The sequence below is a fragment of the Ictidomys tridecemlineatus genome, chromosome X (genome assembly GCF_052094955.1).
Source record: "Ictidomys tridecemlineatus isolate mIctTri1 chromosome X, mIctTri1.hap1, whole genome shotgun sequence".
In the NCBI taxonomy this organism is placed as follows: Eukaryota; Metazoa; Chordata; class Mammalia; order Rodentia; family Sciuridae; genus Ictidomys; species Ictidomys tridecemlineatus.
In genome coordinates this window covers 90,144,030-90,171,004 of record NC_135493.1, presented here as the reverse complement: position 1 = coordinate 90,171,004, position 26,975 = coordinate 90,144,030, and the positions used below count along the sequence as shown (strand labels likewise).

The window sequence follows — 26,975 nt, the reverse complement described above, 5'->3', positions numbered from 1 at the left end:
TATATTTTAAGCTCTGTTCTAGGAAAACAGATGATATAAGGCAATGGTAAATCAAATATCTAGGGTAAGCTTTTCCTACCCCATACTCTCCCCCTCTAAAAGCTTCCCTTTGTAATGAGGTTTCAGCTTAGCAACATGGCAGGGGATGTCTCTGCATGCACCATCCTCATTTGCCCAAGGCATGTTCAACTTAATGCATCAGAGTTTTTTAAATTATCATTGTTCATAAATTCATAATTCCTAAATGAGTAAAAATGTCTTTAGTCTCTGAGTAACATTTCCATAGGAAGAGTTGGAGCATATCTGCTTTATAACAGGGTTCAAGCACTCTATTGGACTTAAAACATCTATCAGAAGAGGTGTGTACATAACAGCATGTATATGTGGTGTGCTATTGTTTCTATGTGAAAATTTGGGAGATTCATTCCTGATTTGTAGCAAGGGCTGATAGTCCCTGGGTGATATATCCAGTGATATCTGCAGTCACCATGGAGCTGCTCTAGTGTTCTTCGCAATGAAGTTGGCTCCATTTGCTTGTTTAATTCTGCTGCACAGCATAAAATATAATGTGTGATTATGCAGGTATCCCTCAAATGAAAGACTATGTGCATTCCAACAAAATGTGCTGTAAAGTAAATTTAGATTAAATGAATCTGACTTACCCATTGACTTCTATTATAAAATCAGAAATTCATATTGCAGCAGGGGGAAAAATTGGTCCTTGGATGAAGTACACTTATACTTAATAATGCAGCAGTGCCTGTAATGAGACATATTCAAAGGGAAAACAATAACTCTCTGATAAAATATTAACAATAATGCATTTGTACTGACTACAAGTCACATTATTTTAAAACCACTATGAGTCGAACTATAAAACAGTGCCAAATTCTAGAAGGCCGATTGTCTGCTTCATATATGGTTTCCAAGAGGCAATCAACTATTAAAGTTCCATTTCACCAGCATTAAACTGCAAAACACTTCTAACAACTTCGAAGGAATCAGTTTACCTTTTCTGCCCCATTTTGGGATGGTGAAGGAATATTAGAATTCTTCTGATTTTGAGAATTCTATCTCGTGGCTGGGAAAAAGGAAAGTGACCTAAATGCATTCATTCATTCATATGAATTTTACTATGTCTTGGGTACTCTGCTAGTCACTGAGGTTAAGAATGTAAGATGCACATTTCCTACTTTCAGGGAGAATAGAAGGAAAGCAGAAAATTACCCTACAGTGCTCAGGTCGAGTTAAGCACAAGATGTTACTTAATGCAGCTCTAGGGTTCTGAAAAATGATGTTACATTTCAACATTTAATACAAGACCCCAAACTAGTGGTCTTATGACTAAAGCCAGCCTAAAAGTTAGTTTCATTTTGCTTAAAGTTTTTTTTTTTTAAGAGCTAACATTGGTGAATTGAAAGAATTCACATACAAACAAAATATTTTTTTTCTGGCTTTTCTTGAAAAAGCAAATGATCTGATATTAGGCATGCATTCCCATGTGGCAACATTTGGTAGAACTGAATAGTGGCTGTCCCTTTTTAGAATGTTCTCTAACACAACATTCCCCATTCCCCACTGCTATCTTTTGCTGCCCAATGTTGTTGTTTTTCTTATAGTAGAATATTATTCCTCTAAATCTGTATCTGTATATGAAATAGAAAAAAATGAAAGGTAAACCAAGATGGTCACTTGCTTCAAGAAAATGAGAGTGAGCATATTACTTCTATTTGGCCTTCACTCTGAAATACTTGCTGTAAGGACCAGTAAGAAGTAGTCAAATGGAGAATGTGGGGTGGGGTAGTCGGAAGAACACAGCATGTGCAAAATGATGACTGTAGTCAGATGCAGTGGTGCAGGCCTGTAATCCAGTGGCTCAGGAGGCTGAGGCAGGAGGATCTTGAGTTCAAAGCCAATCTCAGCAACAGTGAGGCCCTAAGCAACTCAGTGAGACCCTGTCTCTAAATTAAAATACAAAATAGGGCTGGGGAGGGGATGTGGCTCAGTGGTCGAGTGCCCCTGAGTTCAATCCCTGGTACCAAAAAAAAAAAAAATGCTGACTTTGTGGTCAACGTGTGGGATAGCAGATATTTCAGCATGACTGGAAGGTGGGAGGTCTATGATGGAAAAGCAAGAACTGAGCCATAAGGAAGTTTAACCCAGCCCTCTTCCAGCACAAAACTCTGTGGCTAACAACTTTGAGGGGGTCCACACCATCCAAGCTTACTTCAATCTAGGCAGTGAACACCAAGGCAAGCCCATATTACCTAAGTGATTTGAGTCCCAGGTAACATACATAATGCCCCATTAAATTTGAATTTCAGACCAACAGTGAATGACTTTTAGCATAATATTTAGGAAATACTTAGTTTCTTTAAAATATTCACTGTTTATCTAAAATTCAAATTTAACAGAGTATCTTGTATTTTATTTGCTAAAGCCAGTGACATTTAATGGCTAGGACATACCAGAGCTACTATTTCTATTTTTTCTAACTTCTTTCATTTTCATATTAAAATGCAATGGTTAGATCATTACTTTAAAATAAAGATATCCTCAGAGACATGTCAAAATAAACCTCAGCATGTCAGTGGAAAATTAACCAATATTTCTATTGATTTGCTTCTTGCCACATGTTCTCTTAGCCTTGTTTAGATATCTTAACTCTCATCTCTTGTACTTAGCACTATGTTATGGAGTCTCTAAGCTATTGGTGACCTACGTGGAGAAGAAAGAAGTGGACAAGTGAGAACAAAATAGAAAGACTCTATTTTTTAACATTTAAATTTTTAAAAAATTTTTTCTAATTAGTTATACATGACAGCAGAATGCATGTTGATTTCATTGTACACAAATGGAGCACAACTTTGCATTTCTCTGGTTGTACACAATGCAGAGTTGCACCATTTGTGCAGTTGTACATGTAACTAGGGTAATGATATCCATCTCATTCCGCCATCTTTCCTACCTCCATGCCCCCTCCCCTCCCCCCATCCCTTTTGCCCAATCCAAAGTTCCTCCATTTTTCCATGCTCCCCCCCGTATTATGGATAAGCATCCACTTATCAAAAAGAACATTTATTTGGCCTTTGGTTTTGGGGGGTTGGCTTACTTCACTTAGCATGATATCTCCAACTCCATTCATTTACCTGCAAATGCCATAATTTTATTCTTTTAATGCTGAGTAATATTCCGTTGTGTATATATAAACAAAAGACCAACTCTGAACTAGTTTCCCACAACCAAAGTTTTAGGGATCTCAACAAGAAATGATACCAGTGGTTACCTGATGAATTTTAAGATCTTAGTAAAGCATCATTTATATATTATTTACCCAAAGAGTGATTTAAATTAAGCCCAGACACTTTTTTTTCTTAGAATTTTTCAAAACCCTTTAAGTGAAGATGAGCTCAATATTGCACTATGGAGTGATCTCCAGGATGTATCCTTAAGGGAAAAAGCAAAAAGAGATGGAAAGGGAAGAGTATTTATATGTAGCAATGTGCTCTGTTTTCAAAAAGAAACAAGAAAGCATACCCCAAAAACTAATTAAAAATGGTGTATTATTTATAAGAGGGAAAGGTAAAAGCTAGATCTTTCTGAATACCTATTCATAGATTTGACTTCAATAATAAGCAAATGAATGCTTTACATAATTTTTAAAAATTACATTAAGATGAAAAAAGACATTCCATAAATATAAAAAACAAAAATAAAAATTAAACAAAGGTACCAGTTGTATCTCAAGTTTCTGATAATTCCAGAGAATTATCTCAAGTGTCTTTAAAAGAGAGCTTTGAAGGTGCAACTTCTGGAATGGCAGAGTAAGGACCTCTGTAAATCTGTAATTTCATAAAACAATCTGAACATAAGCAACAATTGTCTAAGTCAATTTTTTTCACAATCCTGGAACTCAACCAAAAGCTTACAACAATGTGAAAAGTATTCATTCGAGAAAAACTCCTAAACATTGATAAGAATAATAATCTTGTGAAGATTTAACTTGCCATATACCTCTTCTTAACATCTACAGAATGCTCCACCCAACAGTGGAATACACATTCTTCTGAAGTGAACATGGAACATTCTAGAAAATATATCATATGTTAAGCCATATTTAGAAAGGAGTGAAATCATAATGGAATGAAATCATGAATCAAAAGCAGACAATATATACATAATGGAGTTTCACTTGGCCATAAAAAGAATAAAATTATGGCATTTGCTGGTAAATGACTGCAACTGGAGAATATCATGCTAAGTGAAATAAGCCAGACTCAGAAAGTCAAGGGTCAAATGTTTTTTTCTCATATGTAGAAGCCAGAGTAAAGTAAGGTAGAATCAAAAAGGATGGGGGAAGTGGAAATCTCATGAGGATACAGGGAAAATCAGTGGAGTAGAAAAAAATAGAGGGCTAAGGAGGAAGGAAGGGAAGGAGGAGAAAATGTGAAATGAATTGACAAAATTATGTTATGTACATGTATAAATATATCACAGTGAATTCCACCTTTATGTATATCTATAAAATACTGATTAAAAATGAAAACTAGCCTTCAGAACCATGAGCCAAAATAAACATATTTTTTTAAAAAATGAAAACTAAATAAATAGAAGGAAGAAGAGTGGAATAGAAGAAGTGAAATGGGGGAGGGAGGAGGGGAGAGAAAGAGAGGCAATGAGAACTGAAATGAACCAAATTAAATTCCCTGCATATATGATTATATCAAAATGAACCCAACTGTCATGTATAACTATAATGCACTAATAAAAACATTTTTTAAAAAATAAAATTAAGAAATTTTTTAAAATGTGGAAATTAAACAATCCACACTAAATAATCAGAGAGTCAAAGAGTCAGACACAGTGACCCACATCTATGATCCCAGCAGCTCAGGAGGCTGATGCAGGAGAATCACAAGTTCAAGGCCAGCCTCAACAATATAGTGAGGCCCTAAGCTACTTATCAAGACTGTATCTCAAAATTAAAAAATAAAAAGGGCCAGAGATGTGGCTCAGTGGTTAAGCACCCCTGGGTTCAATCCCCAGGAAAGGACAAGAAGGAAAAAGAGGAGAAGAAGAAGAAGGTGGAGAAGGAGAATGAGGAGGGGAAGAAATAATAATCAGAAGGTTGATTAGAAAGCACTTTGAGGGCTGGAGATGTGGCTCAAGTGGTAGCACGCTCACCTGGCATGCGTGAGGCCAGGGTTCGATCCTCAGCACCACATACCAACAAAGATGTTGTGTCCGCCGAGAACTAAAAAATAAATATTAAAAATTCTCTCTCTCTCTCTCTCTCTCTCTCTCTCTCTCTCTCTCTCTCTCATAAATAAAATTAAAAAAAAAAAGAAAGCACTTTGAGGGGCCAGGGTTGTGGCTCAGTGGTAGAGCACTTGCCTAGCATGCATGAGGCATTGGGTTTGATCTCCAGCACCACATAAAAATTAAAACAAAATAAAGGTATTGTGTTCATCTGCAACTAAAAAAAAAATTAAATAGAAAACACATTGAGACAAATGAAAACCAAAGTACAACATATTAAAAGTTATTGGATGCAGTTAAAGCAGTGCTTACAAAGAAATTTATAACATTCACATAGAAAAGTAAAATGATACTGGAAAATCACATAAAAAACATTAAAAAGATAGTGCACCATGATCAAGTGGGGTTCATTCTGAGGAGGCAAGATTGGTTCAACATATGAAAATCAAAATCAAATAATAGACTTAAAGACATGAATCATGTGGTTATCTCATAGATGCGGAAAAAGCATTTGACAAAATTCAACTTCTTTTTATACTCAAACAACTAGAAAAACTAGGGATAGTAGGAACATATCTCAACATTATAAAAGCTATATATGTTAAACCCAAGGCCAACATCATTCTAAATGGAGAAAAATTGAAAGCATTCCCTCTAAAAACTGAAACAAGTCAAGGATGTCCTCTTTCACCACTTCTATTCAACACAGTCCTGGAAACCCTAGGCAGAGCAATTAGACAAAAGAAAGAAGTGAAAGGGATATGAATTGGAAAAGAAGGGCTCAAACTACCACTATTTGCCCACAACATGATTCTATATTTAAAATACCCCCCCAAAAAAAACTCCACCAGAAAGTTTCTGGAACTCATAAATGAATTCAGCAAAGTACCAGGATATAAAATTAACACCCATAAATCAGTTGCGTTCCTATATACCAATGATGAACCAGCTGAATGAGAAATCAGGAAAACTATCCCTTTCACAATAGCCTCAAAAAAAAAAAAACAACCCTTGAGAATCAATCTAACAAAAGAGGCAAAATACCTCTACAATGAAAACTATAGAATACTAAATAAATAAATTCAAAGTGACCTTACAAGATGGAAAGGTTTTCCATGTTCTTGGATAGGCAGAATTAATATTGTCAAAATGGCCATATTATGGAACTGTTTTACAGATTCAATGCAATTCTTATTAAAATCCCAATGACATTCTTCATAGAAATAGAAAAAGCAGTCATGAAATTCATTTGAAAAAAATAAGAGATCCAAAATAGCCAAAGCAATCCTTGGCAAGAAAAGTGAAGCCAGAGGCATCACAATACAAGCCCTTAAACTATATTATGGAGCTATAGTAACAAAAACAGCATGGTATTGGCACCAAAACAGACATGAAGACCAATTGTACAGAATAGAAGACAAAGAGATAAACCCACATAAATACAGTTATCTCATCCTAGACAAAGGCATCATAAACATACATTGAAGAAAATATAGCCTCTTCAACAAATGTGCTAGGAAAACTGGAAATCCATATGTAGCAAAATGAAATTTACCCTGTCTCTCTCACCCTGCACAAAACTCAACTCAAAATGGATCAAGGACCTAAGCATTAAACCCTGCACCTACTACAAGAAAAAGTAGGCATGATCTCCATCATGTCAGCTTAGGAACCAAATTCCTTAACAAGTCCAGTATTCATATATGAACATAGGAAAGTGATGTCTGATTCATTCTATTGTCTTTCCTATTCCCATCCTCCCTCCCTTCCCTTCCCTCAATTCCCTTTTGTCTAATCCTATGAACTTCTATTCTCCACCCCTCCATTGTGTGTTAGCATCCACATATCAGAGAGAACATTTGGTCTTTGGTTTGGGGGGACTGGCTTATTTCACTTAGCATGATAGTCTCCAGTTCCATCCATTTACTGGCAAGTGCCATAATTTCATTTTTTATGGCTGAGTAGTATTCCATTGTGTATGGATACTACATTTTCTTTATACATTCATCCTATCAAGGACACCTAGGTTGTTTCCATAGCTTCACTATCGTGAGTTGAGCTGCTATAAACATTGATGTGGCCATGTCACTGTGGTATGCAATTTTAAGTCTCTTGGGTATAGACCAAGGAGTAGGGTAACCAGGTGAAATAGTGGTTCCATTCCAAGTTTTCCAAGGAATCTCTATGCTGCTTTCCATAGTGGTTGTACAAATTTGCAGTCCCACCAGCAATGTATATATATATTTTTTGGTACTGGGGATTGAACTCAGAGGCACTCAACTACTGAGCCACATCCCCAGCCCTATATGGTATTTTATTTAGAGACAGGGTCTCACTGAGTTGCTTAGCACCTCGCCCTTGCTGAGGCTGGCTTTGAACTCATTATCCTCCTGTCTCAGCCTCTCAAGCCGTTGGGGTTAGAGGCCTGTGCCACCACACTTGGCTTGTTACTTGTATTCTTAATAATTGCCAGGAATGAAGTCCTTTTACATTCTACAATATGGATGAACCTTGAAAGTATTATGCTACATTAAGGCATCTATTCACAAAGGATCATATGTGATTGAATTTATATGAAATGTCCACAATTGGCAAATCTACAGAGATATAAAGTAGATTAGTGGTTTCCTGGGGCTGGTGGTAGGATGGCAGAAATGGGAAGGAACTGTTAATGCATATAGGATTGGTTGGGGTTTTTGTTTGTTTGTTTGTTTGGTTGGTTGGTTGGTTCTTTTAAATTATACATGACAGTATTATTCATTTTGATGTAATTGTACAAGCATGCAATATATCTTATTCTAGTTAGGACCTCATTCTTATGGATGCCCATGATGTTGGGATCACTATGGTTTATGGGTTTCTTTTTGGGGTGATAAAAATGTTCTAAAAGTAGACTAATCAAAATAAAAAGGTAAATATTAGACTGTGCTGTTGGTTGTATAATTCTGTGAATACACTTTAATTCTCTGAATTGTATATTTGAAATGGGTCAATTATGTGTTATGTGAATTATATCTCAGTAAACTGTTAAGGAAATAACAAAAGCCAAAAATCTCCTTACTTTGGCTTAACCTCTAGTAATAAGGACAAAATGATTTGCAAAGAATAATAAAAATGAATTCTTATTGTTTAATAATTGCCACTTATAAACAATAAGTGGTCTTATTGTTTATAATAATATCAATAAGATTATGTGGAAATTAGTAATATGCGTTTAGTGATTATTTTAATTTAGTAAAATTATCCATTATTATGCATAAAATGGAGCAAAGTGAATAAGTGATTACATTATGCTTATTAAGAACCAAGTTCTATAGCATAAAAAAAGAAAACAAATATAAAATTAAAAGGAAACCCTATAATTTTAAATTTAAATTGGAAATATCAATATAAACATTTCTTTTTTTTCTCTTTCTGGAAAATACACAGTTCCTAGTTCTAGTCACTAAAAATGGAGAGGAAATTATGATAACCCAGTGCCCAGATTGTGATCTTCAAAATATTTTTCACTCAAAGGAGAGGGCTCCTTAACGGAAGAGCTGATTTCAGTACTAGGGTAGGACATTTTCAAGATTTGCCTGAAACACTTTATAATATAGCAAAGGAAATTACTAAAGACTACTGAGGTCTTATCAAAATAACACAGGAACAATTTGAAGGCATTTACATTGGCCAAACATGGAATGATTTGAGCATCAAAAGAATAGCATTAGGGGGCTGGGACCAGGGCTCAGTGGCAGAGTGTTTGCCTGGCACGTGTGAGGCATTGGGTTTGATCCTCAGCAACACATAAAATAAAATAAAGGCATGCTGTCCATCTACAACCACACACATACACACACAAAAAAGAATAGTGTTAGGGGTTGGGGGTGTGGCTCCTGGAATGCATGAGGCTCTGGGTTCCATCCCCAGCATTGAAAAAAAAAGTAATGTCATTGGTTAAAACACATCACACACACATACACACACGTCCATTTGCCATGAAGATGCTAATATAAACAAATTTTATTAATCATCTGTTCTAGGGTATCAGTTTATTATTTTGAAACTGACATACAGAGCTATGGTAGGCAGAATTCTAAAGATGGCTTCCCCAAATTCCCACCTTGGGCTAATTTAAACACTACTCTAGGTACTACCACAAAAACAAATAAAAATAATCAAACTCCTCAGTTAGTCAATCTCAGAATACTAAAATTTTCTGGAGTGGGCTTGACCCAATTAGGTAAGTCCGTTAAACACTAAAGAGTTTTCTCCAGCTGGTGGCAGATAAGGAAGTGAGAACCTTGAAGAGAAGAAAGGACTCAACAACCATTCTATTTGAAGAGGCAGGGAGCCACATGAGAAGGAATGTACAGGTGGCTTCCAGAAGCAGAGAATGGTAATTGCCAATAGCAAAGAAAAAGAGATCTCCGATCTATCATAGCAAGAACCTGGATTCTGCCAAAACCCACATGAGCTTGGAAGAGGATTCTTTTCCAATATCTCCATATAAAATTCCAGCCCATTCAACACCTTGACTTCAGCCTTATGAGACCCTAAATGAAGCCTGACTGGACTATTGACCTTCAGAACTGTGAGATAATAAATGAATGTTGTTTTAAGCTACTATGTTTGAAATGATTTGTTATGTCACAATAGAAAAGTAATACAGAGGCAACAAATCAAGCATGTATCCTGCTTTTCCAAAACAAACTGGAGGTAATGAAAGGTAATAAAATGATTAGTAGGAGAACATTCCTCTTTGTTTATTTACTTTATCATATGTCTTTTTTATTATAGTCATCCTAGTGGGTGCAAAGTGGTATTTCATTGTGGTTTTGATTTGTATTTCCCTGATGGCTATTGAAGTTTATCATCTTTTCAGGTGCTTATTGACTATTTCTATATCATCTTTGAAGAAATGTCTATTCAGATCCCTTGCCCATTTTACAATTGGGTTATTTTTTTCCACATTTTTTGGTGCATTATAGTAAATAATGGTGGGTTTGAATCTGCACACAATATAGCAATGTAATTTTTGTCCAGTACCACTCCCAAGCATTTCCTCTTTCTCTTCTCTCATCCCTCCTCCCAGTTCCTTTCTTCTATTCTACTGCACTCACCCTTTCATTTTCATAAGACCCTCCCCACATCTTTTCCTTTTTCCTCTCTAGATTCCATATATGAGAGAAAACATATGACCCACAACTTTCGGAGTTTGGCCTACTTCACTTAACATTCCTCTTTATAAAAAATTCTAGGCAATAAACACTAAAGCCAACTTCAGTCACTTACTTAATGAGACCCACAGCAACTTAGAAAGAACCTGTCTCAAAAAATTAAAGGAATGCTAGACAGGATATTGCCATCTGCAAACCCAAATGAAATTATGAATCTACACAATGATCATCAGTGACTACTAAAACTATAAGGGTGAAAGACTGAATCAAAATGACATTACCTAAAGCCCTTTGATCAATCTTAACTTTACACACTGAACTCTTCTAATATGATATGATAAGAATATGATATGATACCTATGTAGTATCCTTGCCAAAAGAATTTAACCTGAATGTAATCAAGCTTCCACACAAAAATATGGGGATAGAGCTAGAAGAACATGTTAAATCACACTACAAGGATGGAATAAGCCAATTGTAGAATATAAGAATTATCCTAAAGTAATGACCCAAAAAAGACTTAATAGGTATTTCAACCAAATAAATGTGTAGATAGTTTGGATTCGGATCCAAACAAACTGACTATAAAATTTTTAGAAACATTTGGGGAAAGTTGAACACAGATGGGTTGTTAATAAGTCCCAAGTTTTCAACTCTGAATATTTCAATGAAATTGACACAGGTGCATTAAAACAGATTGGAAAACATGATCCAAAGCTTATATTTCCTTTATTATCATTAAGAAGGAAAGTACAAATTTTCCTATAAGTAGGACATGGAGACTATGCAAAATCTTTTACATTTATATAAGACCTCCTATAAATAAGATATTGGACAAATATGATATCTTTTCATACATTACACAATGTACAAAGAAGTGACTTTCATGACCTATTTAACAATTATTTTTGGTGGAGAGGAGCAAAACACTTCAAACAAGGGGTTACATTACATTTTTTTACCATATGTTGTCAGTTATGCACAAGATGGCTTGTTTTTGAAATCATTGTTGTTCTGGCCATCTGAAAATAATATGAGTTCTCATGTCACATGTGTTATCATCTTGAATAGTAGTAGGTCTGCAAGTATTATGCTTTCTTCCTCTGGATGGTTTCTCATTGCACTGTTTTAGGTATGCTAAGCCAATATCTCTCTTGAAATCCAACAAATTTATGAGATCTTTCTTGTCTGTGTTCACAAATTTATGAATAATCCATGTATTCACGTTATGCATATTGGTTACTCAAGTGAACAAAGGCCAATACCAATTTTTACCTATAATAGAAGTGGAATATTTGGAAACCAACCAATTGTATTTATCCATATTAGTATTGAAATTGTTACAGGTCCCCACTACCCTTGGTTCAGGTATATTGGCTTTACTGTTTATTTTTTCTATTATTGAACTTTACCAAATGGTCCCACTGTTATCATGGTTTGTCCCAACAATGACAATTTTATCATCTAACCATTTTACTCATTTAATGAGAATTTCATTATTTATATTAAATCTGTAATCATATGACCCTCTTGCTTGTTTTTTTCACTAAGATTGTGGATTTCAGAGGACACTTGTATAGTCTGTTTTCCTTTATGGCGCCTGTATCTTGGAATCCAACCTTTTGAGGGTATACCAAAAAATCATAAGCACTGAATAGATTGTTTAAAAAAAAAAAAGGTGGAGGGCTGGGGTAGTGGCTCAGTGGTAGAGTGCTCACCTAGCACATGCAAGGACCTGGGTTTGATTTTCAGTACCACATAAAAATAAATAAATAAAATAAAGATATATATATATATATATATATATATATATATATATATATATTAAAAAGGTGGAGAGTATCATCGTTGGGTCTTTCTCTACCACTTTCTGTAATGTAACACAAGTAGCTTATCAGGATGCAGTGCAGTATACTACATGTTACCATGCTGCAAACATTGTCCCCATGTCCTATTCATAGGACAGCAGTTCTCCACCTTTGATAATTTGAAATACAGTATATTCTTGGAATAAAATGACAACCTAGTTCTAGTAAATACTTTCATGATTGCATTTTTACATTATATATCAGTTCCGTATGTAACCTTTTATTCAGTTGAACATTTAGTAGAAGTAACTTTTGCAGTGAAGTTTATGCCATTTTCCCAATGAATTTAAAAATATTGTCAAATGCTGAAATCGCTCACTTATTACTTTCCTCAAAATAAAAGGACTTTTAAAACACAATATTTATTTTGAAATTATTGTAAGTGGTGTATTTGTTGCTTAATTTAAATTTTTATTGAATGATGGAACATAATGGGTTAAAGAATTATAAATGACTTTATTAGGCATGATAATGGTATTGTATATTTTAAATAGGCATTATCTGTCACAAATACTTACTGAAGCTCTTATGGGTAAAATGATGTGCTGTCTGATACATCTTAAAATATTCCTGAGGGAAAAATAAAAATGGAAGTGAGATAGATGAAACAAGAAGAGCAAAATATCTATCACTGTTAAACCTGAATGATGAGTAGTGTATTTGTGTGTGGCTGAACATTTTTATAATATAAAGATATTTTAAAAAACAGCCAGGTACAGTGGTGCAAGCTTATATTCCCAGAAACTTCAGAAGCTGAGGCAGGAGGATCCCAGGTTCAAGGCCAACTTCAGTCACTTACTTAATGAGACCCACAGCAACTTAGAAAGATCCTGTCTCAAAAAATTAATAAAAGGGCTAGGGATGTGGCTCAATGGTAAAGCACCCCTGGGTTTAATTCCCACTACCAAAAACAAAAACAAAGCCATTCAATCAACATGTGTAATAAATACTTAAAAAAAAAAAGCATTACATCGAAAAAAGAAAAAAAAAATTCTGCTAGTACTTCTGTAACCACTGCTTACCTTTGTGATTTTAGTTGATGGGCAAATAAACTCGACCGAGGTTAATCTTCTCATGACCCAAATCCTTAAACCACTCATGACCAAGGAGTAGAAAAGTAGTTCTTGAACCAAGTACCTCAAACATTAAATGAGTAGCTACAATATCATTAAGAATTTCTATTCATCAAAAGATGTTTAAAAGGTAATTAACGGCTCACACCTGTAATCCCAGCAGCTCAGGAGGCTGAGGTAGGAGGATCTTAAATTTAAGGCCAGCCTCAGCAATTTACCAAGGCCCTAAGCAACTTAATGAGACTATGTCTTAAAATAAAAAATAAAAAGGGCTGGGGATATGACTCAGTGCTTAAGTGCCCTTGGGTTTCAATTCCCTGTGCAAAAAGGGAGGGAGGGAGGGAGGGAGGGAGGGGGAGAGAGAGAGAGAGAGAGAGAGAGAGAGAGAGAGAGAGAGAGAGAGAGAGAGAGAGAGAGAGAGAGAGAATGAATTGAAAAAATTACTGACAATTCCAAAATATGTGTTAAGTATTTGTATATTAGGGTAAATTTATCATTCAAACCAGAATGATATTAGAGAAAGGAAGGACCACTAATTATACAGGAGCAACAGTTACAAAGTGGAACTCTTCTGAGCAAACTAGGATGTATAGTCACCCTACTTATAATTGACAGGGGGCTAGTAATAGATTGTATAAAGAGCAATTATGAAAGTGTAAGGGAATGGGGAAAGGACAGCCTCTTCAACAAATAGTGCTAGAAAAGCTAGATATAAACAGCAAAAGCAAAAAGTTGGACTCATTTTATACCATATTCAAAAATTAACTCAAAATGAATTAAAAATTTAAACATAAGACCCAAAACTGTAAAACTTCTAGAAATAGGAGGAAAGCTTCGTGACAATGTATTTAAAAATGATTTCTTGGATACTGCACCAAAAGTGCTGTCAACAAAAGCAAAAATAGACAAAATGTGACTACATCAAACTTAAAATTTTCTGTGCATCAAAGGACATAACAGAATGAAAAGGCAACTAAGAAATGGGAGAAAATATTTGCAAGTCATATATTTGATGAGAAATTAATATCCTACTGGGCATGGTGGTGCATTCCTGTAATCCCAGGGACCAGGGAGGCTGAGGCAGGAGGATTCTAAATTTGAGGTTAGCCTCAGCTACTTACTTAGTGAGGCCCTAAGCAATTAGGGAGACCCTGTCTCAAAATAGAAAGTCTAAAGGGCCGGGGATGTGGCTCAGTGGTTAAGCACCACTGGTTTCAATCCATGGCACCAAAACAACAACAACAAAAAAGTTAATATCAGAATATATAAGGAACTCTTACAACTCAAAAAATCAAATAGCTCAATTTAAAAATGGACAAAAAACTTGAATAGACTTTTCTTCAAAGATAATTCATAAATGGCTAACAAGCATATGAAGAGATGGGCAGTCATCACTAGTTATTAGAGAAATGTAAATCGAAACCACAATAAGATATCACCTCACATCCATTAGAATGGCTTCTCTCTCTCTCTCTCTCTCTCTCTCTCTCTCTCTCTATATATATATATATATATATACACACACACACACACATATATATGTACATATATTCATACATTATATGTGTGTATAGATAGATAGATAGATAGATAAATATATATCAAGTGTTGGCAAGGATGTGGAGAAATTGGAACCCCTGTAGGTAGAAATGTAAAATAGTGCAACCACTATGAAAAACAAAACGATACAGCAATTCCTCAAGAACTAAAAATAGGACTATCATATATATGATACAGCAATATCACTTCTGTGTAATTATCCAAAAGAACTGAAAGCAGGGTCTCAAAGAGATATTTACAGCCTTATTTGCAGCCTTATTCACAATAACCAAGAAAGTGGAAGCAATCCACCTGTTCATCATCAGATGGATGGGTAAACAAAATATGGTTTATATATACAATGAAATATGGTTCTGTCTTTATAAAAGAAGGAGTGTGGTGGTGCACGCCTGTAATCCCAGCAGCTCAGGAGGCTGAGGCAGGAGAATCATGAGTTCAGAGCCAGCCTCAGCAACAATCAAGGCCCTAAGCAACTCAGTGAGACCCTGTCTCTAAATAAAATACAAAATAGGGCTGGGGATGTGGCTCAGTGGTTGAGTGTCCTTGAGTTCAATCCCTGGTACCTGCCCCCCACCCCAAAAAAGAAAAATTCTGACACATGCAACAAAATAGATGGACCTTCAGGATATTATTCTAAGTGGAGTAACTTAGTCGCAAAAAGACAAATGCCAGATTATTCCATTTTTTAAAAATATTTATTTTTTAGTTGTAGTTGGACACAATACCTTTATTTCACTTATTTATTTATTTTTTAAATGTTTATTTTTTAGTTTTAGGTGGATACAATATCTTCATTTTTTATTTTTATGTGGTGCTGAGGATTGAACCCAGGGTCTCACATGTGGGAGGTGAGCGCTCTACCGCTAAGCCATAACCCCCAGCACCAGATTATTCCTTTTTTAAAAAAATTTTTGTTGTTAGACCTTTATTTTATTTATTTATATGTGGTGCTGAGAACCGAACCCAGTGCTAGGCAAGTGCTCTACAACTGAGCCACAACCCCAGCCCAGATTATTCCATTTTTATAAAGTATTTATTGTAGTTATTTCATACAAACAGAAGATAGAAAGGTGTTTTCCACAGAGTGAAGGAGAGAGGAATGGCAGCTGTTGCTTAATGGGTACAGAGTTTCAGTTTTGCAAGATGAAAAAGTTCTGAATGTCTGCTTCAAAACCGTGGAATATTTAACTGTGGGAAGCCATTCTTGCACGTGATTTGAGTGATTTGAGGCTGGGTGTGAGGTGCTTAGACACACTGTGTCAGAGCCTTCCCCACCCTGTCCCAGGTGCGAGGGTTTGTCCGTGTGGGGGTGTGCCTGACCACTGACCTGAGAACCAATCACTGACCCTGACCTTGGAATGCTGCCCCCCCTCGACCTTCATTGGTTGGAATTTTCCCTTGAATTTTTTTTTTTAGGAGTTATCACTCATTTTTATCTATTTTTATTTTTTTTTATTGTTGGTTGTTTAAAACATTACATAGTTCTTGATATATCATATTTCACACTTTGATTCAAGTGGGTTATGAACTCCCATTTTTACCCCATATACAGATTGCAGAATCACATCAGTTACACTTCCATTGATTTACATATTGATATACTCATGTCTGTTGTATTCTGCTGCCTTTCCTACCCTCTACTATCCCCCCTCCCCTCTCCTCCCCTCCCCACTTCTCTCTCTACCCCCTCTACTATAATTCATTTCTCCCCCTTGTATTATTTTTCCCTTTCCCCTCACTTCCTCTTGTATGTAATTTTGTATAACCCTGAGGGTCTCCTTCCATTTCCATGCAATTTCCCTTCTCTCTCCCTTTCCCTCCCACCTCTCATCCCTGTTTAATGTTAATCTTCTTCTCATGCTCTTCGTCCCTACTCTGTTCTTAGTTACTCTCCTTATATCAAAGAAGACATTTGGCATTTGTTTTTTAAGGATTGGCTAGCTTCACTTAGCATAATCTGCTCTAATGCCATCCATTTCCCTCCAAATTCTATGATTTTGTCATTTTTTTAATGCAGAGTAATACTCCATTGTATATAAATGCCACATTTTTCTTTATCCATTCATCTATTGAAGGGCATCTAGGTTGGTTCCACAGTCTTGCTATTGTAAATTGTGCTGCTATGAACATCGATGTAGCAGTGTCCCTGTAGCATGCTCTTTTTAGGTCTTTAGGGAATAGACCGAGAAGGGGAATAGCTGGGTCAAATGGTGGTTCCATTCCCAGCTTTCCAAGAAATCTCCATACTGCTTTCCAAATTGGCTGCACCAATTTGTAATCCCACCAACAATGAACAAGTGTACCCTTTTCCCCACATCCTCGCCAGCACTTGTTGTTGTTTGACTTCATAGTGGCTGCCAATCTTACTGGAGTGAGATGGTGTCTTAGAGTGGTTTTGATTTGCATTTCTCTGACTGCTAGAGATGGTGAGCATTTTTTCATGTACTTGGTTGATTGTATGTCCTCTGAGAAGTGTCTGTAGAAGGTCCTTGGCCCATTTGTTGATTGGGTTATTTGTTATCTTATTGTCTAATTTTTTGAGTTCTTTGTATACTCTGGATACTAGGGCTCTATCTGAAGTGTAAGGGGTAAAGATTTGTTCCCAGGATGTAAGCTCCCTATTTACCTCTCTTATTGTTTCTTTTGCTGAGAAAAAACTTTTTAGTTTGAGTAAGTCCCATTTGTTGATTCTAGTTATTAACTCTTGTGCTATGGGTGTCCTATTGAGGAATTTGGAGCCCGACCCCACAGTATGTAGATCGTAGCCTACTTTTTCTTCTATCAGATGCCGTGTCTCTGATTTGATATCAAGCTCCTTGATCCATTTTGAGTTAACTTTTGTGCATGGTGAGAGAAAGGGATTCAGTTTCATTTTGTTGCATATGGATTTCCAGTTTTCCCAGCACCATTGTTGAAGATGCTATCCTTCCTCCATTGCATGCTTTTAGCTCCTTTATCAAATATAAGATAGTTGTAGTTTTGTGGATTGGTTTCTGTTTCCTCTATTCTATACCATTGGTCCACCCACCTGTTTTGGTACCAGTACAATGCTGTTTTTGTTACTATTGCTCTGTAGTATAGTTTGAAGTCTGGTATCGCTATACCGCCTGATTCACACTTCCTGCTTAGCATTGTTTTTGCTATTCTGGGTCTTTTATTTTTCCATATGAATTTCATGATTGCTTTCTCTATTTCTACAAGAAATGCCATTGGGATTTTGATTGGCATTGCATTAAACCTACAGAGAACTTTTGGTAATATCGCCATTTTGATGATGTTAGTTCTGCCTATCCATGAACAGGATATATTTTTCCATCTTCTAAGATCTTCTTCTATTTCTGTCTTTAGGGTTCTGTAGTTTTCACTGTATAAGTCTTTCACCTCTTTTGTTAGGTTGATTCCCACTTTGCTGAATTCATTTATTAGCTCTAATAGTTTTTTGTAGACCCTTTTAGGTCTGCTAGATATAGAATCATGTCATCTGCAAATAGTGATAATTTAAGTTCTTCTTTTCCTATTTTTATACCTTTAATTTCTTTTGTCTAATTGCTCTGGCCAGTGTTTCGAGAACTATGTTGAACAGAAGTGGTGAGAGAGGGCATCCCTGTATTGTTCCAGATTTTAGAGGGAATGCCTTCAATTTTTCTCCATTCAGAATGATGCTAGCCTGAGGCTTAGCATAGATTGCTTTTACAAGGTTGAGGTAAGTTCCTGTTATCCCTAGTTTTTCTAGAGTTTTGAACATAAAGGGATGCTGTACTTTGTTGAATGCTTTTTCTGCATCTATCGAGATGATCATATGGTTCTTATTTTTAAGTCTATTGATGTGGTGAATAACATTTATTGATTTCCATATATTGAACCAGCCATGCATATCAGGGATGAATCCTACTTGATCATGGTGCACAATTTTTTTGATATGTTTTTGAATCTGATTCGCCAGAATTTTATTGAGGATTTTTGCATCTAGGTTCATTAGAGATACTGGTCTGTAGTTTTCTTTCTTTGAAGTGTCTTTGTCTGGTTTAGGAATCAGGGTGATGTTGGCCTCGTAGTCTCACTGGCCTCTTGTGTTAATCTTGCCACCACATTAGGTGGCTGGAGGCAGGAGCTAGGAGGAGCCATCTCTGGAGCTGGGCAATAAAGGTAACGAGAATTATGTCTTTTTAATTTTTAAAACTCACTAGTTAATTTTTATGTTTCAAACCTCTATTATGAATCTCAGGTGCTAGTCGCGTGGCAGAAGTGGATCCCACGAGGGGACATATTAAATTGATTAGGTTGAGTTAGGGAGAGCACTATAGAAATAAGGAATTGGTGACATTTTGGGGGTCATGGAAGTACTGGACAGGTACTGAAGCAAAGGAGATGTTAAAATTATTAATAATGGGAAATTCGACTTCTACTGATAAGGACATGTACTGTATCGTGACGCTGGTGAACAAAAGGGGGTAGCTGGGACTACCTCTGTAGGACAACCACAATTAAGTTGGCGACACCCTGAGAGAAAGGCACGGGCTTTAAAGCCATAGCTAAAGACCAGTGTGGAAACCCTTCTGCGTGCAATGGCAACAAGACCTGCAGAGTGCAAGGGCTTTCCAGCACTAGAAGAAAGACAAAAGAAGGACATGTCGAACCCAGTGCAATGTTAGAATAACTTGGGGTGCAACGACCATGTCAAAGGCACTAGTGTGGAAACCCATCTGCGTGCAATGGTAGCAAGACCGGCAGAGTGCAAGGGCTTTCCAACACTAAAAGAATAACGAGGAAAGACATGTCAATCCCAGTGCAATGTTACAATAACTTGGGGTGCAATGACCATGTCAAAGATTTACTGTTTAAGATGCGCAAGCCAGACTTGAGGTGAGTTGCCATTTTCTAAAGCTGCAAGAGCTTGTATGATCATAGCCTTATCGTGAGCACTGCGGGCCTTGAGACGACAGAGAAACCACAAACAGAGGAACATACCGAAGCAACACATTGCACCAAAAATGCCTACTCCCACCCACTCTTTAAAAAAGGAAAAAGCAGAAGATATCCAATTAGTGAATTGACCCAAAGTCACGGGATCAACACGGGTGTTATTCAAGACAGCTATCTGAGTCAGTTGAGACTGGATCATGTCTTCCGCCGCCATGGACCAATTCCCAGCCAAATAGTCACCGATGATGCGGGAAGCATTCCTGGATTCATTATATCTGACAGAGGTTATACATAAATGCTCACGTTGATCAACACAACCCAAAAGTACCAAGTCAGACAATTCTTCTATCTGAGCTTGAAGTAGATCTATTCTTTGTTTAGCAGCTAAAATCCCTGACAAAAGATGTTGGTTAACTTTATTTTGAGATTTGAGTATGGTGGAAGTTTGTTGAATAACATTATTAATAGTGGCAGCAGTTTGTACATGACTGGCCATGGCTACTCCAGCTGTGACTGCTGCAGCAGCAGCAAGGCCTGCATTAGTTAATGGCCCACCTATCTCTCTACAGACTTTCATCCAAGCCTCTATGCCTTTGTTTTTATAAGGAGTAATAGCTGCCTTACATTCTTTAGTACACTGTTCAAAGACCAATTGTTTAATCAAGGGCATGGCTCTATCGGGATCACCAAAAATTTTTCCTGCAGCATCCACCATCCTAGCAACAAAGTCTGAGATCTGTATTGACTGTTCTCCAAACTTGAGAATGAAAAGTCCTCCCGGAGCCTTGGACTCCACCCACATACGGGGGCGGAACTACTGGAGGCATGGGGAAGGGTGGAGCAGCATCAAGTACTGGCTCCTCCTCTAGATTCTCAACTTCCTCCCCAGAACTGGATTTATTACCCTTCTCACAGCAGGCTTTTACATCTGTTGTTTCCCGTTTTTTCTTTTTTATCTTAGTCTTATGTAATTGTTGTAATAACTTGTCCAATTCCTCAGAACTGTCCCAGCTACTTGTGTCCTTGGGAGTCCTTAACTCAGTCAAGTCCGGATAGAGCCTTCTCCTCTGTTTAACTTCAGACTCCCTTGTCTGTTCACCACTCTTACTCCTAGTACTTTCTGCTACCTCGCTATGTGACCCCTCCGATTTTTCTTCATGCAATTGCTCAAGAACGGCCTGACCCTCGCTCACAGCATTCTGGCATTTACCATCCATTATACACCCCCTCACTAATTTCCAAAGCAGAATGGTACCGCCCTTTAAAGTTCCTTGTTTGTAAGCGAAATCCAGATCTTTCCCTAATTTGTCCCAACTGGGAATCGTGAGACTCCCTGAAAAAGCAAACCAAGGAGCTACAGAGTCAGTCTCTTCTAAAAACCTCTGTAATGTGCTCCGCTTCACTTTAAGTCCCTTAGAACGCAGTAACCCGTCCAAGGCCAGCAAAATTGGGCTTGAGAAAGTAGCACCCATACTGTTCCAAGCAGTGTAAAGAAAGTGAAAGTACAAACCCCCGCTCTCTCCTTATTTACAGAGGAGCGTCTTATTTTATTATTTTTCCCCACTCTCTCTTTATCTACAGAGGAGCGTCTTATTTATTATTTTTTCCCCGCTCTCTCTTTAATTACCGAGGAGCGCCCCACTTTGATCGCGGATCCCACTTACCTGGGACTAACCGGTGCACCACCCCTGACTGCTGAAAGTTCTGGTTCCCGGGTTTCGGCACCACTTGTCGCGACCCCTTGCCCGCAAGGAAGATGCAACTCGGGAATATTCTTTCAGCGGTTTATTCAGACCCTTGATATTTCTTCTACTGATCCCTCGGATGCCCCTCCCAGCCTTAATATAGCATCTCAAGCCCCAATGCGAAGCTGCCACGTGGAACTTTCTCATAGGGTGCTGAAAAACCATGCGCCAACTCTCCCAAGTAAGGAGTTGTTTGTCACATACCACAGCGGAGCCAGTGCCATCTTGTAATGGCGACCCTAGTCTGCAGAAACGGCAGAAACGGCTCACCACAATGTACTTGACTATTTTAGAGACAATAATTAATCAGAAAGGAAAGCAAATAAAAAAGACTCAGTTGCTACAATTCTTAAAGGTTGTAGGTGAATTTTTCTCTTGGTTTTGTGACCAAGATTCATCAAATTTACATACTTAGGACATTTAACAGTGGTTAAATGTTTAAAAAAACAATTTTTTTCAGCACAATTAAAAGTAAACTGTAAGTGGTACAACATCTAGAATCCCAGTGAATGGAGTGGCCGAGGCAGGAGGATCACAAGTTCAAGCAGCCAGCCTCAGCATCTTAGCAAGACCCTAAGCAACTTAGCAAGACTGTCTCTAAATAAAAAGATTTTTAAAAGGCCTGGGGATGTGGTTCAATGGTTAAACACCTCTGGTTCAATCCCCAGTACCAAAAAAAAAAAAATGTTATCCCACAGACTCAGGATTTATGCTTCTCCTGAAGGATCATAAATTTGAGGCCAGCCTAGGCAACTTAGAGAAAACCAGTATCAAAAAAAATAATAATAAAGGAATAGGGCTGTAACTCAATGATAGAGTGCCCCTGGGTGCAATCTCCAGTACAACAAACAAAATTTAAAATTTGAATTACAAATAAAAAGTTAAAAATTTCTAAAATTTGATCAATTTCAAGTTAGACTATTATATTGTGTGCATGTCCAAATATGTAACAATGAATTCCATTATTATATACAATTGTCATGTACAATACAAATTTTCAAAAAGACCAAAAGCATCTAATTATGTTCATTAAAAATAAATAAAAATTATAAAATAATATCTGAACTTAATTTCTTATTTATTTATTTATTTATTTTTATGTGGTGTTGAGTATCAAACCCAGTGCCTCACACATTCTAGGCAAGCACTCTACCACTGAGCCACAACCTCAGCCCTTGAACTTAATTTCAAGTAATGAAAATGTTTACAAAGGGAAAAAGAAATAGACAAAAAATTTAGGAAATGAGCACTTCCCAACAGGAGAAAAATCAACAAACAATAAACATTTGAAAAGATGCTAAACTTCATTAGTAATCAAATTCAAATTAAAATAAAATTACCTTGGCATTATCAAGTAAAGTTGAAGATATACATGCTTTATAAGCCAGTAGTTCTATTCCTGGATACATGGTACTCACCAGGTGCATACCAGGAGACATAAGCAAGAAAATCAGACTTGTTTATAATAGCTAAACCCTGAAATTAACCCAAATACTCTTCTACTACAGAATGAACTATAGCTACATGTGTCAATATGGATGAACTATAATTCTGAACCAAATTTTAAAAAAATAAAAACAAGCCAGGTGCAGTGGTGCATTCATGTAATCCCAGAGACTTGGGAGGCTAATGCAGAAGGATCCCAAGTTCAAAGCCAGCCTGGGCATATCAAGACCCTGTCTCAAAAATAAAATAAAAAGGGCTAACTGGGCATGGTGATACATACCTGTAATCCTAGCAATTTGGGAGGCTGAGGCAAGAAGATAAACAATTTCCAGGGCAGTCTCAGAAACTTAACTGAGACCCTGTCTCAAAATAAAGATTAATAAAGGGATTGGGATGTAGCTCAGTGGTAGAATGCCCCTGGTTTAATCTCTAGTACCAAATAAATAAAATAAAAATAAAAAATACAAACGTTTATATAAAGTTTAAAAACAAGCAAAGCTAAAATGTGGAAGTAATCCAATTATCCATTAACAGATGAATTAATAATCAAAATGTAGTCTAGTCAAAGAATGGAATATTATTCAGTCTTAAAAAGGAAGGCAATTCTAATACATGCTGCAACATGGATGAAACTTGAGGACATTATGATAAGTTAAATCAGCCAGCCACACACACACACACAAAAAATGCTATATGATTCCACTTACATTGAAGTGGCATCCCCTTTCTCCACCATGGCTGATTTTAGGACTGTCTCTGTGAAAGAGTCCAATGTAAATAAACTTCCTATTTTCGTGTTGCCCTGTTTTACTTGGCTGCTGGCTGGGAAGATACCAGCTCTCCAGGTGCTGGACACCTCCTTACTAGTTTTTCACAAACATGTATCCAGTATAGTAGTTGGTAGAAATGTGCAAACAAGGCCTCTGGCCTTGAGCTGGGCTTCACAGAGATGTCTACATTTTTAAGATAAGTTACAAATGGGCTCCATGGTAACAGGTGGCATGGGGAGAAAAGAAAGGGGAAAAGAAGCTCCCTCCTTCTCAGGTGTTGTCCTTGAGAGTTAACTTGCCCAGAACAGTGAAAGAAAAAGGTGCTTTTATGTGAACTTCTGCAGACTGTAAACTTCTGAGCCCCTCCCCTTACATGCTGGGTATAAAACTCTGAAACTCCCTGAACTCGGGGTTTAGGGGATTAATTGATTACAGCAAAAGCTGTGCCCTCTGAACCTGGCTGCAGTAACTGTTTCCTGCTATCTTCGGTGCCTTGCCTCATTTGTCTCTACAACAACATGAGTCAAGTTCATAAAGACAGAAAGTAGACTGGTAGTTGCCAGGGCTTGGGGAGAGAAATGGGGAGTGAGTATTTAATGGATATCCTAGAGTTTTGATTTTGTGAGATAAAAAAGTTATGTAGATCTGTTGTAGAAAAATGTCCATAATACTTCACACTATTGAACTGTGCACTTAGAAATGATGAAGAGCACATTTTTATGTTGCACGTATTTTTCCAGAATCAAAAATAAATTTAGGGGGCTGGGGATATGGCTCAAGCAGTAGCGCGCTCGCCTGGCATGCGTGCGCCCCGGGTTCGATCCTCAGCACCACATACAAACGAAGATGTTGTGTCTGCCAAGAACTAAGAAAAAATAAATAAATGTTAAAATTCTCTCTCTCTCTGTCCCCCTCTCTCTCTCACTCTCTCTAAAAATAAATAAATAAATAAATAAATAAATTTAGGGCTGGGGTTGTGGCTCAGAGGTAGAGTGCTTGCCTAGCATGCATGAGGCATTGGGTTTTTACACAATTCAGGAGCCACTTGTCAAGAAACGAACTTTATTTTTAGAACCACACACACCAAACAGCTCCTCAGGAAAACCCCTCACAGCCCAACTGCCACCACCGGCTTCCCACAAGCCTCTCTCACAAAAACACAAGCCTCCCCCACTCCCACAATCCTCCTGCTCTTGAGGCCGATTGGCTGGGTCGCATGGGCGGATCCAAAGAAGTCCCCCAATGAGCAGCTCCGTGGTCTGAAAGGGTAGGAAAACAGCCCAATGAGCATCACCGCAGAGGAGCCAATCAGCTAGATGTTGCTGGGGCCACTGTGAGCCAATCATCAGCTGGCAGTCTGAAAGGGCGGGGAAACAGCTCAATGAGCATCTCCAATAAGCATCACCACAGAGGAGCCAATCAGCTAGATGTTGCTGGGGCCGCTGTGAGTCAATCATCAGCTGGCAGCTGGAAGTTTGCTGGCAGCTGGAAGTTTGCTGGGGCCCCTTCAGCTGTGGCTCTCAACAGGTTTTTACTTCAACACCACATAAAATTAAAATAAAGATATTATGTCCACCCATAACTAAAAAAATAAATATTTAAAAATTAAAAATAAATAAATAAATAAATGGATTTAGTGGGCTGGGGTTGTGACTCAGTAGTAGAGCACCGACCTAGCACATGTGAGGCACTGGGTTTGATCCTCAGTACCACATAAAGATAAATAAATAAAATAAATGTCTATGCTGAGGGCCATAGCCAAGTAGGAATGACGCATGGCATTTTTGGTTGAAAGGTGACACCAGCAAGCCAACTTTAAATTTTTTGAAATAAATAAATGTAGTTGAGTGTGGTGGCTCACGCCTGTGATCCCAGCCACTCAGGAGGCTGAGGCAGGAGGATTTTGAGTTCAAAGCCAGCCTCAGCAAAAGTGAGGCCCTAAGCAACTCAGTGAGACTCTGTCTCTAAATAAAATACAAAATAGAGCTGGGGATGGGGCTCAGTGGTTAAGAGCCTCTGGGTTCAAACCCCAGTACCAAAAAAAGAACAAAAACAAACAAAAATTTAATTTAAAAAAATTAAAATATCAAATTAAATATTTGTAAAAGCAAAGCAAATGTATAGAATTAAGGTATTCATATATAGGAGAAAAATTATTTTCTTCAAAGCAAGAAACTGACACAAAAGTGATAAATATGGTTACATCTAGGGAGTAAAAAAGGAGATATGATTGAGGAGGCAAAAACAATGAATTTCCTAATCTGAACTGATTTGTTTTCTTTGTAATAGTTCCTTAAACCAAATATATGTATTTCACATACACTCTATACACACATTTCATAATTAATGAAAATTGGAAAAATAAAAGAGGAAAAAGAAAAGCAGTTATATAATTCATGATATAACCAAATACAAAAAAATCCTGATTATCCTTCTTATATAAACATTTAATATTATTTGCAAAGATAGGTTTAATTTATACAACTCTATAAATAATGAGAAAAATAAAAGTTAATTTTGATCAAAGCCTTTTTAAAATCACTTGTTTTATTTTTAATGCATTGTAGTTATGCATAATAGTGGGGTTCATTTTGACATATTCATAAATGTATATAACAGTTTTCTCCACTTAAATTCCCACTACTCTCTCCTCACCTTTTTTCCTTCTTCCCAGAGCCTCTTCCTCTTCCTGTAGCATAATTTGGTCAACTTCATTCCCCAGTTCTGCCCCTTTGCCTCCCCTCCTCTATTACCTTCGATCCCCCCACATCTACTTCTATTTTTATAAGGTCCCCTTTCTCATTCCTTTTTCTCTCTATCTTCCACATATGAGGGAAAACATTCAACCCTGGATTTCCTGAATCTGACTTATTTCACTTAGCATGATGCCCTCCAGTTCCATCCATTTACCAGCAAATGCCATAATTTTATTCTTTTTATAGCCAAATAGAACTCCATTATGTGTGTGTGTGTGTGTGTGTGTGTGTGTGTGTATAAAATCTTTTCTTTATCTATTAGTCCATTGATGGACACCTCGGCTGGTTTCATCACCTGCCTATTGTGGATTGTGCTGCTATAAACATTGGTATGCATTACAATAATATGCTGATTTTAAACTTTTTTGATAAATATCAAAGAATGGGCTAGCAGCTTCATATGGTAGTTCCAT

The 26,975-nt window shown here is 37.1% G+C and overlaps 1 long non-coding RNA gene across 1 annotated transcript; it reads right to left on the bottom strand.

Annotated features, from left to right (window-relative positions):
- Positions 1-659: 659 nt before the first annotated feature.
- On the bottom strand, positions 660-21,646 carry LOC144371636 (uncharacterized). The gene is made up of 3 exons (XR_013431587.1): positions 21,510-21,646; positions 12,808-12,859; positions 660-760 (listed from the first exon to the last, which is right to left on the bottom strand). It is a non-coding gene; the product is annotated as an uncharacterized LOC144371636 (long non-coding RNA).
- Between the last annotated feature and the right edge of the window lie 5,329 nt (positions 21,647-26,975).